Genomic DNA, 12,192 nt, shown 5'->3' on the forward strand with positions numbered 1-12,192 from the left:
AACAACGTGAGTCAAAGGTTTAATCAGCTTTTGTGTTATTCACAAATAAAAACGTATTATCAACTAAAAAGATAAATTCTTGGGTAATTTAAAATATAACGGTTGTTTCCCCATTGAGTTTATGGTTCTTTTGACACAAACTGAAATTCAGACCCAGGAAGCAAGAATTGATGCTGACGCTCTAATAGCTAAAACTGCTGTAGCCAAGTCTTTAAATCCTTGTAGGCACTTGGTAGTAATTGTTGAGGATGTTGACATTTTAATACTTTTGCTTGCACAAGATAATAATCAGTACGATATCTCATTTCGAAAGCCAGGATGTGGACAAGAAATAATAAAACAATTTATTACTAAGAGATTGTAAGATACATGGGCAAATGTGCTGTTTTGCTCAGTTGCCATGCTATAACTGCATGCGACACACCAAGTGGTTTGTTGTATCGACAGGGAAAGAAAAACGCATTGCGATTACTTCAAAAACGGAAAGATTAATGCCGATCACTTGAAGTTTCAACCATGATAATGCTGGTGCACAATCTCTGATTGAAGCTGGCACATCATTTCTATTAACACTCAACAATTGTCCAGCAATAGTAACCTCATTGGAAGAATTCCAGGATCATTTATATCTCGCTACCCCATTCAGAACGAAATACAATTAGCAACATTGCCATCCACCAGTGGTGTTGCGAAACATTATATCTTGAGAGCGTGTCATCAGGTTCAGATGTGGCGTGGAAATGATATACTAGTGACTAAATATAGATAGAAAACATTAGGAGATATTCTTGTACCAGCAAGAATGACCAAAGAACCCGCTCCGTGTAATAATACATATTTCACCGTGTAACTGTAAATGTGGCTGTGATAATATATGCGGTTGTCGGAAAGCATGAATTGTGTGCTCTAATCCATGTCAGTGTCGGGGAGTTGGGTGTATGAATGCACACCCAAATGATGAAGACAATGGAGATGGACGAGATAACAATGATAATATTATTGATTTCTAATAAAGTAAGTCTGAATGGACTAGTTACAAAAATATTTTTAAAGTGTATACTAATGTCTAATATAACGATTAAGTTTGTTTTTTAAACAATACTAGTAAGAAAATTGCATTCTAGTTATAAACAAGACATTTAAAAACAAAATTACATTCAAATGACTATTGTAGTTGAGAGTGATTTTAAGTGTGTGAATTACGGATTCCCCATGCAGAGGAGACTACCAATTTCTGCTACTTTCTAATACTGCCAATAAATATTTTTGTGCTATATTTACGTGCTGTAAAACTATGCGTCACAAAAGCTTACTCCATTGGTAAGTGTAAGGCATTTTTAAAGTAAATTAATAATTATGATTGTGTAAACGGTGGTGAAGTTTTGTTAACATACGATTATTGTCAGTGTTGCAAATTTTAAACAATTTATTTAAAAATCACGTTTTGTCCCGAAATTTTGGGTTTTGCGCTTCTTCCCCAGATCGGACTTGATTAGTATAAGTGTTACCTCGTTCGAATTTACGTTTATGAAGATTTCCGATGATATATAACTCTTGGTCCTATGTAATAACAGAAGGGGAGACTAGAAGGAAGTAATATGGGTTATTATTTTTTCTGCTTGTATTGCACCGATTTGCGTTGTTATTTGCTATATTTGAGATAGATATTAAGGACATGCACTGGTGTTGTTTTGTTGATGTGCAATGAAAGTCAGTGTTGCAAATTTCCCATGATTTTTGAAAATATCCCTTTTTAAAAATAAAAATGCTGTTTTCTTCTTCCTCTTCTTCTAGAAATTTGGCACGATGGTTATATATGTTATTTACTTATGTTCTCTGTCTTTCATGCTTTTAAACCATATATGATTCACGGCTTTGTGGTACTTAGATTGGTAACTAGAGAAATAAACTTAAAGGGTGACGATTCCATAAATTCCTTGTCGTCGTTTAAAGGTGGCAGCCATTTTTCAAGATTGCTGGAAATGCTACAATAGGATTTTAGGGGACTTTTAGTATGTTATCCCCTACTTTCATACCAATTTCCAGCTTGTTACTAATTCGTTTGTTTTTAGCAGAAAAATGAGCTATCTTTACTTTACTATATGTGTGGAAACAGCACCTTAATATGTTGATTTTTTTTATTGTTGTTTAAATATTTGACGTTTTACGTCGATGGTCAGTACTTTTGGGACATATAGTAGTTGATGACCCTTTACTAAATGTGGAAACTGCACCTCAATATGTTGCTTCCTCTACGAGTTATTTGAGTTTAAATATTTGACCTTTGATCTCGATGGTCAGTATTTTTGCGACTTGTAATACTAGATGAATGCTTGTATAATTTCTGCTCTATTATATAGGGGATGCAAAAAGCAACGAATACATCCCCATTATCCTCTGCTGTGTTTGTAGTCTTTACTATTTTACTTAAAAGTGTTGCTTTAATGTGCGTTCGTAGTCTGAGTGTTCATGTATTTTGGCTATGTTAAAATTTGGGTTGAGAATAATCCGAACTCTTTTATTAGTTCTGTTATGTTAAATAGGGGTTGGAAAATGTGTTCATTGTCTTTCATTACCTCCACTATGAGTTCATAGTCTTATGTAATCTCTGTTATGTTACATAGGGTTTGAAAATTAATCCGAAAAATAATTTCTACTATGCTATATAAGGGTTGTAATATATGTTCATAATCTCTGCTATGTTAAATACTGGTGGAAAAATAAGCCATACTCTTTTATTAGCTCTGCTGTTACATAGTCTTATGTACTTTTGCTATTTTAAAATAATGGTTGAAGAAGTGTTAGAGAACGAATACACCCCATTATAGTCTTTTATGTTAGTAGTCTTTGCTATATTACATACTAAACTGTACTATGTTACATAGGGGTTGGGAAATGTGGTCGTAAAAGAGAATGAGTACGCCACTAGTATGTCAGTAGTCTTTCTGCTATGTTACATAGAAATGTGTTCATAGTTTATATAATTTCTGGTATGTTAAATAGCGGTTGGGAAATAAGTTCATTATATTAAGTAATTTCTGCTATGATAAAAATAGGGGTCGTGAAAGGGAAGTGTTCTCTGCTGGGTGTTCATAGTATTATGTATTATCTGCTATGTTATACAGAGGTTGGAAAATAAGTCATACTCTTGTATCGGCTCTGCTATGTTAAAACAATGCTTGTAGCCTGTCTTGTGAAATCTCTACTATGTTATATAAGGGTTGATAAAATGGTTATAAAAGAGAACGAGTACACCCCTAAAATGGGTCGTAAAAGAGAACGAGGTTTCGGGGTGTTCGATTATCCATGGTTGGACGGTACGTGGGTCTCGTGTGACGGTGGACTATTGACTACTTCGGATATATATACAGGATGTCTCACCTAAATTTGCGACCTCGTATATTTCTGAAATAACAAATATTTTGAGAAATTTGATTAACCCTTAACTAGTCGCGTGAAAAAAGTTACTTAATTAGTCGCGTGCGGAATTTTGTTCCGCATAATAACTACATAGTAAAACTCGTGTAATATTTGTTTTTTAAAAATTTGTATTTAATTTTAGGTTAAAATATTTGTTTTAAAAGTCGTCTTAAGTTATTTTATGCTATTGACTAATTATCCTCCTCCTGCAAGTTCAGTCCTCCTGCAAGATACAGAAGGCCCAGCAAGGCCTTTACTTCTGTATATTAGTATTTTGAGCATCTCTTTCTCTGCTATAAGCGTCCCTATGTGTTTCAATGCACTGGTTTGTAAATTCAACGATTCTCTCTAGCATAGACGTCCTAAAGAACAAACTCCAAAATTCGCTCGGCGTTTTCGCTTCTTTAGCATGTCCTTTGACTCCTGGTAAATGAGTCAAAATATTCTGACTTCTTCTTCGTATAATTTGCCGTGGAGCATGTGCGTACCATTTAGTGACATTGTCCTTTCCTAGAAGATATGGTCCCCGTGCAGTAGTATTTGAGAGTGATTTCACATGATCTGCTTGTGGCAACACTTCACCTTCATCTGCTAATTCTTCACTGGCAGAGATATGGTCGCTTTCTTCAATGATATCTTCATCGCCATCTTCCATATCCGGAACATCTAAATTGTCGTCTTCAGCCAGAACTTCCAGCAACATGTTTCTAATTCTGTCCACATCACGTTGATGATGATCCATTTTGAAAGAAAAGACTAACTCTCTTCTCTATGTATTTATTTTCAGAGCGCACAATGCACATATAAACCGCTTATAACTTCAGTTGCTTACAAATGAACTGTATCTGAAAATATATTTTTGTAAAATAAATTTTAAAAAATAGTGGTGGTGGCGCTTGCTTGTGATATGTTTCGTAGTCACCGAATCGCTTAATTGCTGTCGGCTAAAAACAATAAACTGAAAGAAAGCGTAGAATTTGTAGGAGAAAAAAAAGGGTAACTTATTTAGTCGCGCGCGGAACTTTGCTCCGCAAACTGCATCACTCCAAAATAAATAACAAAATATTCACTAGTGGCTTGGGCAACAATTCAAATATGTATTGTTGTTTAATCATGAAACTTTAAAAGACAGCTAGACAAAAGTTCAAAAGCATACGATCGAAAGTAAGGAAAACAAAAAGAGAAATGTAAAAGTGCGGAACAAAATTCCGCATGCGACAAATTAAGGGTTAAACAAGAATGTACTCTTGCCTGGCATCTATAAAATTGTGTAAACTACAAGTGCCCCCAGGGGTTTAATCATAGGGCCCCAGAAGCCAGCTCGAAAATTTCAAACGGGAACTCCCTATTTTTATTCCAGATTCTGATTCTACGATCGAAACTGAGCAACTTTTACTTGAAACAATTTTTCGTTATTCTAACAGACGCCGCTGTAATCGTAAAAAAATTAGTATCATCGTACGTACGTCCCCAAACATTGCGACCTCAAATATTTCTAAAATAACAAAAAAATGTAATAAATCTAGTTACGTAAGAATGTACCCATGTCAGGGGTCTATAAAATTCTGTGAACATAAAGTGACCCTAGGTGTCCCATCATAGATCCCCAGGGCCCAACTTGAAAATTTCAAATAGAAACCCCCTATTTTTATTGTAGATTCTGATTTGACAATCAAAACTAAAAGACTTCTTCTTAAAGCACTCTTTCGTTGTTCTGATGGATGGCGTTCTAATCGCAAAAAATGAATATAACGGTATGTACGTCTCCTACCTTAGCGACTTGAAACACTTCTGAAATAAAACATTGACAAATCTATTCAGGTAAGAGTGTACACTAGGGTGGAGCGAAAAAAACTTTTTTTTTCACCAAGCAAAACGCGTGGGGTCCAAAACTTTGCGTAGTGGCCTGGTGTCAACGGGTGTAAAATATTTCCTTATCGGTTGATATCGTCAGGTTGCGCATGCGCACTGAAGTTTGGCGAAAATTAGGGAAATTTGAAAAAAATAGGATATTTTAATTTATTTTCCTTTATGTTTTTGCCACCAAGCAAAACGCCTGGGGTCCAAAAAGTATTGTAGTGGCTTGTTGACAACGGGTTTAAAATATTTCCTTGATCGGTTGATATCTTCAGGTTGCGCATGCGCACTGAAATTTGGCGAAAATGAGGAAAATTTGAAAAAATAGTATATCTTAATTTATTTTTTTAATTTTTTGTCACCAACCAAAACGCCTGTGGTCCAAAAAGTTGACAACGGTTGTAAAATATTTCGTTGAACGGTTCATATTTTCAGGTTGCGCCTGCGCTCCGAAGTAACATCCTTTTTTGCTTTACCAATAAATGCTATTATTCCATTAAGCCCAATTCGTCCACTGAAGTTCTGTTATCAACATTCATGTATTGTTTGTAAGAGTAAGTTAAGAAGCAATTAGTTAATTATTCATTAATTAATGATTAACAGGGGTGAAAGTCTTTCTTAGTTTCAAACTTCGGCATCACAAGCCGATTCAGAAGATGTGCCCGGATGAAACCATCGCGCCTGTCCTGTCCACAGACTTGAGTTGCAGCTTCTGTCACCACACGAATGCATAGTTTGACTGCTTGCGTATGGCACGGTAGATCCTTCCACCACAGATTTTGAAGTTGATCTTGATCCAGGCTATCTTCTGGCAATCCAATAACGAGTGGCGGTTCCGTGACCTCGAGGTCTTGCCAAAAGATGATGTCTGTGTAATCCTTGGCGCTGAAGTTCAACGGCGGAACTTCGAAGGTTCGAATAGAGCCGCCAGGACCAGCAGGAGTCTCTCTTGCCTTCAGGATTCGTTTCTTGGCCAAAGTACGAATATGAGGTCTCTCGTCATGCAGCATCGCCAGTAGGAGGTTTTCGGGATGTGCAGCGAAGGCATTTCTCTGCATGGTGTCGTAAACGGCCTTCTTCAGATCCGGATCGAGGTACTGCGACAACTGCATGGAATGCCATAGGTTCTTTGGTGCATCCGTGATCTTCAAATGGTGCTTCATATTGAACTACATTGGAGCGTACACGCGGACCACGATAATGGGCAGGATGACTAGGATTTCAGGTGGGATTATCACTCGCCACATACAGCCGCAAGATTCGATTTGAGGTAGTCAACCATCGTGAATGGGACAACATGTCAGGACTTCTTCCTCCCAGACCTTGCGGAAATTACTGACAGCCCGACAGATGTCGAGTAGATACTGCTGGTCGGTGCTGATGTCTGGGACGACATCGGGAAAACTGCATTGGATAGGCTGGAACTCCAGGACAGGAAGGTTCTCGCTAATATGAAGGTTCTTTGCGAGTGGTCCCGTATACCCTCGTGGGCTACTGTGTAACTGTCCGTTTACCCTTCTACCTGTCTCGGAACATAACTGCGACTGTTGCGCGTTGATTCTTTGTTCATTTCACTTCCTCAGCTACCTATACGCCAACAATCGCTCTCTGCTACAAAAAAAAATGCGTATTGGGTTAAATATTTAAATAAGGAATAAATGAAAAATAGTAAATACACATATTTCGATAATGAATGAGAAACGACAAAAATATCGTGTAATAGTTTTATTTCATTTCACATTTGGTGACAAAAAAATAAAATAAAATATCACATTTTTTTCAAATTTTCCTCATTTTCGCCAAACTTCAGTGCGCATGCGCGACCTGAAGATATCAACCGATCAAGGACATATTTTACACCCGTTGTCACCAGGCCACTGCGCAACTTTTTGAACTCCAGGCGTTTTCCTTGGTGACAAAAAAAATAAAAAATAAATTAAAATATCCCATTTTTTCAAATTTTCCTCATTTTCGCCAAACTTCAGTGCACATGAGCAACCTGAAGATATCAACCGATCAAGGAGATATTTTACACCCGTTGTCACCAGGCTCCTACGCAACTTTTTGGACCCCAGGCGTTTTGCTTGGTGAAAAAAAATTTTTTACTCCACCCTAGTGTACACATGTCTGGGGCCTATAAAATTCTCTAAACAACAACTGCCCTCATGGGTCCAATTCTGAGGCCCCAGGGGACAACTTGAAAGTTTTAAATAGAGACTTCCTATTTTTGTTGTAGACTCGAATTTGGGATCGAAAGTACTCTAATTTTACTTTTCGTTACCCGCCTATATGGCGCTGTAATCACAAAAAAGAAATATCATCGTACGCTATCTGGAATTGATAATAAACTCAATAACTCGAGAAATACACGTGCAATTAAAAAGCACGAAATATGTGACAATATTTTAAAAAGGCTTAGCATAAACCATAATTACTTTCATTTATATTTCAATGCGAGCATGGTAGACAATTGCGATATGGAAAAGAAAGATTTTGTGTTTTGCAACAAGAAATATCTTCTCTAGAATTGTAACGGTCACGTAGACCAATATGTTCATTAAATATCACGTGACATGGACAGATTAAAAAAAATCATTATTTTACAGTGGTACGTAAAAGCAGAAATGACAAAGGAGATTTCACAGGAGAACAAATTTACAAAACATGGAACGCAAAGCGCAAAGAAACTTAACTGATACACAGGACTATTTAAATGTTGTTCAACTTTGTTTAGTCACAATGACATGCACCTTATTTTAAATTAGAGAAAACGCAAATTTATTTTTGTTTGTAAACACATGCGTGTTATGTTTTTTTGCGAAACTGCTCAAGATGACATCAGTTTGATATTATAATTCTTGGCACACTCTTTTTTAAATTCCAAAGGTAAGAAATCCATCTGCTTCTTAAATACGTTCTAAAAGTTCAGTTAAATTGTTAGGGAGGGTTGACTGATACACGTGAATTTAACATAACCCTAACTTCGTTGAAAATTCCGTTTCACATGAAAGTAGAGAAAAAAACTTTATCCTCTCTTCGTTTCCTGCTATCTAAAATTATTGTCACCTTACAACGACTCACCAAAGGTAGTCGTCAACCTGGTTCGGCTAATGATATAAGTAAATCTTGAGTGGTAGTAATTGTTTACACATAAAAATATCATTCAATAATTATATACACTATTATTCTCACCTTTTCTGTCGAAATTACAAGTCGATGATCGGTATTAAATGGTTTATTAGTTGATACTCTTTTAACGTATTTTCACTCAAACTGTCTTGCAAACATACATGTTGATTAGGTATCTATAAACAACTACATAGCAACGAATTATACAATAATGTATATTTCTTTACATATATTAAAAACATTCTTCTTTTGTTATTTTAAATTAACATTATATCAAGTATAGTGCTTGAGTATGAGCACTTTCTGCCCAAGGTACAGGTAATTATTAAACGATACAAAGTATCTCGTTGTATAAAAATGTCGCCCGACGATGGGACTGAATATAAAAGTTACAAGCGAGCTTAGCTTTTATATTTAAGAACCACTGGTCCGTTTACAATAATGATGTTACATTACTTATGTCCTTTACATTTTGATCGCCCCTCGTATATATATATATATCTTCATCAAGCTTCATATATATAAATACATTTATAATAAATCTTTTATTCCATTATCATTTATCTTTTATTACAAAAACGTCGTCGCTTAATAATATAATTACTGAAGGGTGCGCAGTCAAAATCGTAAGAGGCAAATTACCTTTTAAAAACATAAATCACAATGATTAGCATTTTCAATCATTATTAAAACGGTGATGTTAAGAAAATAATATTTGATCTCTCCAGGGCGCATTATATAATAACAACATTAGCTGATGTTTCAAAATATACATTGTATACATAAGGCATCAGAATATAGAAGAATCTTATTCGGGTAATATATAAAGTAGCGCATAAAGATAGTCGTCGAATAAATAGCTTAATAGAATGAACCTTATTCTTAACATAATCTTTGACAACAAATTCTCAACACAAATACCTATAATATAAATAACCTTTGCCTTTAATCAATTATAAATCGAATTATAATTCTTCACATTAACAAGAGAAAATTAAAATCATTTGAAAATTATCATTGGTTAATGAGAATTAAAGAAAATTAAATTGAGTAAAAATCAAAAATTAAACGTAACCTACGTTCAGACGAACAAAAGGAAGAAAATAAATCTATTTTTACACAAACATATTCATAAGAATCAGTAGCTGATATGGGTTTAACTCTTACTTCATCAACTGCAGTCAGTTTACATTCGTACTTGCATATGATTCTAATAAAGTACATTGTACTGCACAATCGTGATTAGTTTCCGCATTATTTTGTACATGAATTGTGTCATTCTCTTGATTTTGATGCGAAGTGCCATCTCTTGAATTACGACGACGTCTATCCATGTAGTTTACTGTATTCCTTGAATTTCGCCATGTATTACGTCTATTTTTGAATCTATTTTGGTTATATGGTCTAACATACGGATTGCCACGGTTGATTAGGTTAGGTGGATTCCCAACATATCTTTGCCTATTTTGCTCGTTCGGATTGCTTAAATTCACTCGATTTAGATTGTGTTCCGTATCGTTCGCATTACGGATATTTAGATTACGAACAGGTACAAAGTGATCTGAATTGTTTTTATTTTTGCCTAATCCTGCTTGATGATTCTGAGCGTGGTATTGAGTTTCATAACATTGTACAAGCATTAATAAATGATTAAAACTCATACACTGGGTAGAAAACAGGATCTGTTGTAGTTTAAACGGTAGCAAATTTCGAATTGATGCAATTACTCTAGATTCCGATTGCAACGGATTTACGACTTTTAATTCGTTATATGTATTTACAACAAAATCAACAACAGATTTGTGCAAACGAGGATTGAAAGGTTGATTTCTAATCGTGGCATCTCTGTTTGCAAGCAAAAAGTCATTTTCGTAATTTGCAATCAGCGCAGCTTTAAATTCATCATATGTATTGACGTGATCTCGTACTGCTTTAAACCATAAAGAACATGGTGGGAGTAATAAATGAGGGATTAGTTTCATATATTGCGATTTATCTATACACATTATATTGCACTCATCCTGAAATTTTTCTAGGAAAGAGGTAGCATTTTCGTTACATTTACCACTGAACTTACTCATAGCACGTATTTCACTCATCTTTACACTTAACTTTACCTTTCTTTCACCTTTCCGTGTTCGTGTTGAGTGACAATTCCTACCTACTGCATGATATGTAGTTCCACCATATCTTTTACGCCCATCTGTATTCCTTGGATGAATTTCTTCCAAAATAATGTCCTCATCGGATGGGTTACTTGAAGATGAGATAATGTGAGGTCCACGTTGATCTGCTACGGGTGAACGCGAGGTCATCTCCTGTGAACAAGGGAACTCCAAATGATCATTAACCATGTCGTTGTGGTATGCGTTGTCCTTAATCTGTAGCATCCTGATTTCCTCTTGTAATGCAGATATCAACTGAGTATTCGCACGTATTTTGGTAGAATTATCCGTGACCTGAATCTTTTCTTGCCGTATAGAAGATCCTTTTTTACACAGTTGACTTCTTGAATTGTATGGTTGTAATTATCCTGGCAACCTTCAGATACTCTCCTTAGCTTTTCATCGAACTGTGATGTAATGTCACTCACCGCCTGGATAATAGAGTGTTTCGTCTCTTCGGATGTCTGCTCCAATCGTTTACTTAATTCCTGATACTGTTTGCTGGATTCCTCGGATTTTCGCTCCACCGTCTGTTTTAATTCCTCATACTGTTTACTGGAAGTCTGCTTTAAATTTTCCGACATCTGGGCTAAACTTTGTTCCAATCGTTGTTCTTGTCTCTGTAAAGCCATTAAGATTTTGTCTTCTAACGATAACATTTCGGGTACAACAGGAGCTGTATTTTGTTCTTCGTTACCACTGTCACCAGTTTCTTTCTCCATTGCCTCACCGATCATCATTTTTCTTGTGATTATTTTACCACTTCGAAGTATAGTAAAGTTCGTAGTCATGAACCTTATTACAGAAGTAAATTCACCCTTACTTTATACTTCAGGATAAGAATTTACAAAGTTCCCGGGTGAGGTAAACCAAAAATTTTACAACGACTCACCAAAGGTAGTCGTCAACCTGGTTCGGCTAATGATATAAGTAAATCTTGAGTGGTAGTAATTGTTTACACATAAAAATATCATTCAATAATTATATACACTATTATTCTCACCTTTTCTGTCGAAATTACAAGTCGATGATCGGTATTAAATGGTTTATTAGTTGATACTCTTTTAACGTATTTTCACTCAAACTGTCTTGCAAACATACATGTTGATTAGGTATCTATAAACAACTACATAGCAACGAATTATACAATAATGTATATTTCTTTACATATATTAAAAACATTCTTCTTTTGTTATTTTAAATTAACATTATATCAAGTATAGTGCTTGAGTGTGAGCACTTTCTGCCCAAGGTACAGGTAATTATTAAACGATACAAAGTATCTCGTTGTAACCTTTGTTACGGAATGCGTAACTACATATCAGCTTTATCAGGCATGTAGTATCTTCCTGTTTTTTTTCTTCGAAGAACTTGATGAACATGAGTCTCCTTGCCTCTCTCGACTTGGTTGTCTAAAATTGGCAGATGAACGAAGTGTAACTGATGTTTCACAACATAGAATTGCTCACTTTCTTCGTCTGACAGTGAGCAATTCGATGGTAAAACACAAATACTGCATTCCTGATAACGTTAAGTTCAATAAGTGCAACTTCATCCACAACCCTTTGACGAAGCTTATCCGAAATGGTTGCTATTGTTTGAAATAGAAAAAAATACTCGG

The sequence above is a fragment of the Thermobia domestica genome, chromosome 4 (assembly GCF_964235325.1).
Source record: "Thermobia domestica chromosome 4, izTheDome1.hap1.1, whole genome shotgun sequence".
NCBI lineage: Eukaryota > Metazoa > Arthropoda > Insecta > Zygentoma > Lepismatidae > Thermobia > Thermobia domestica.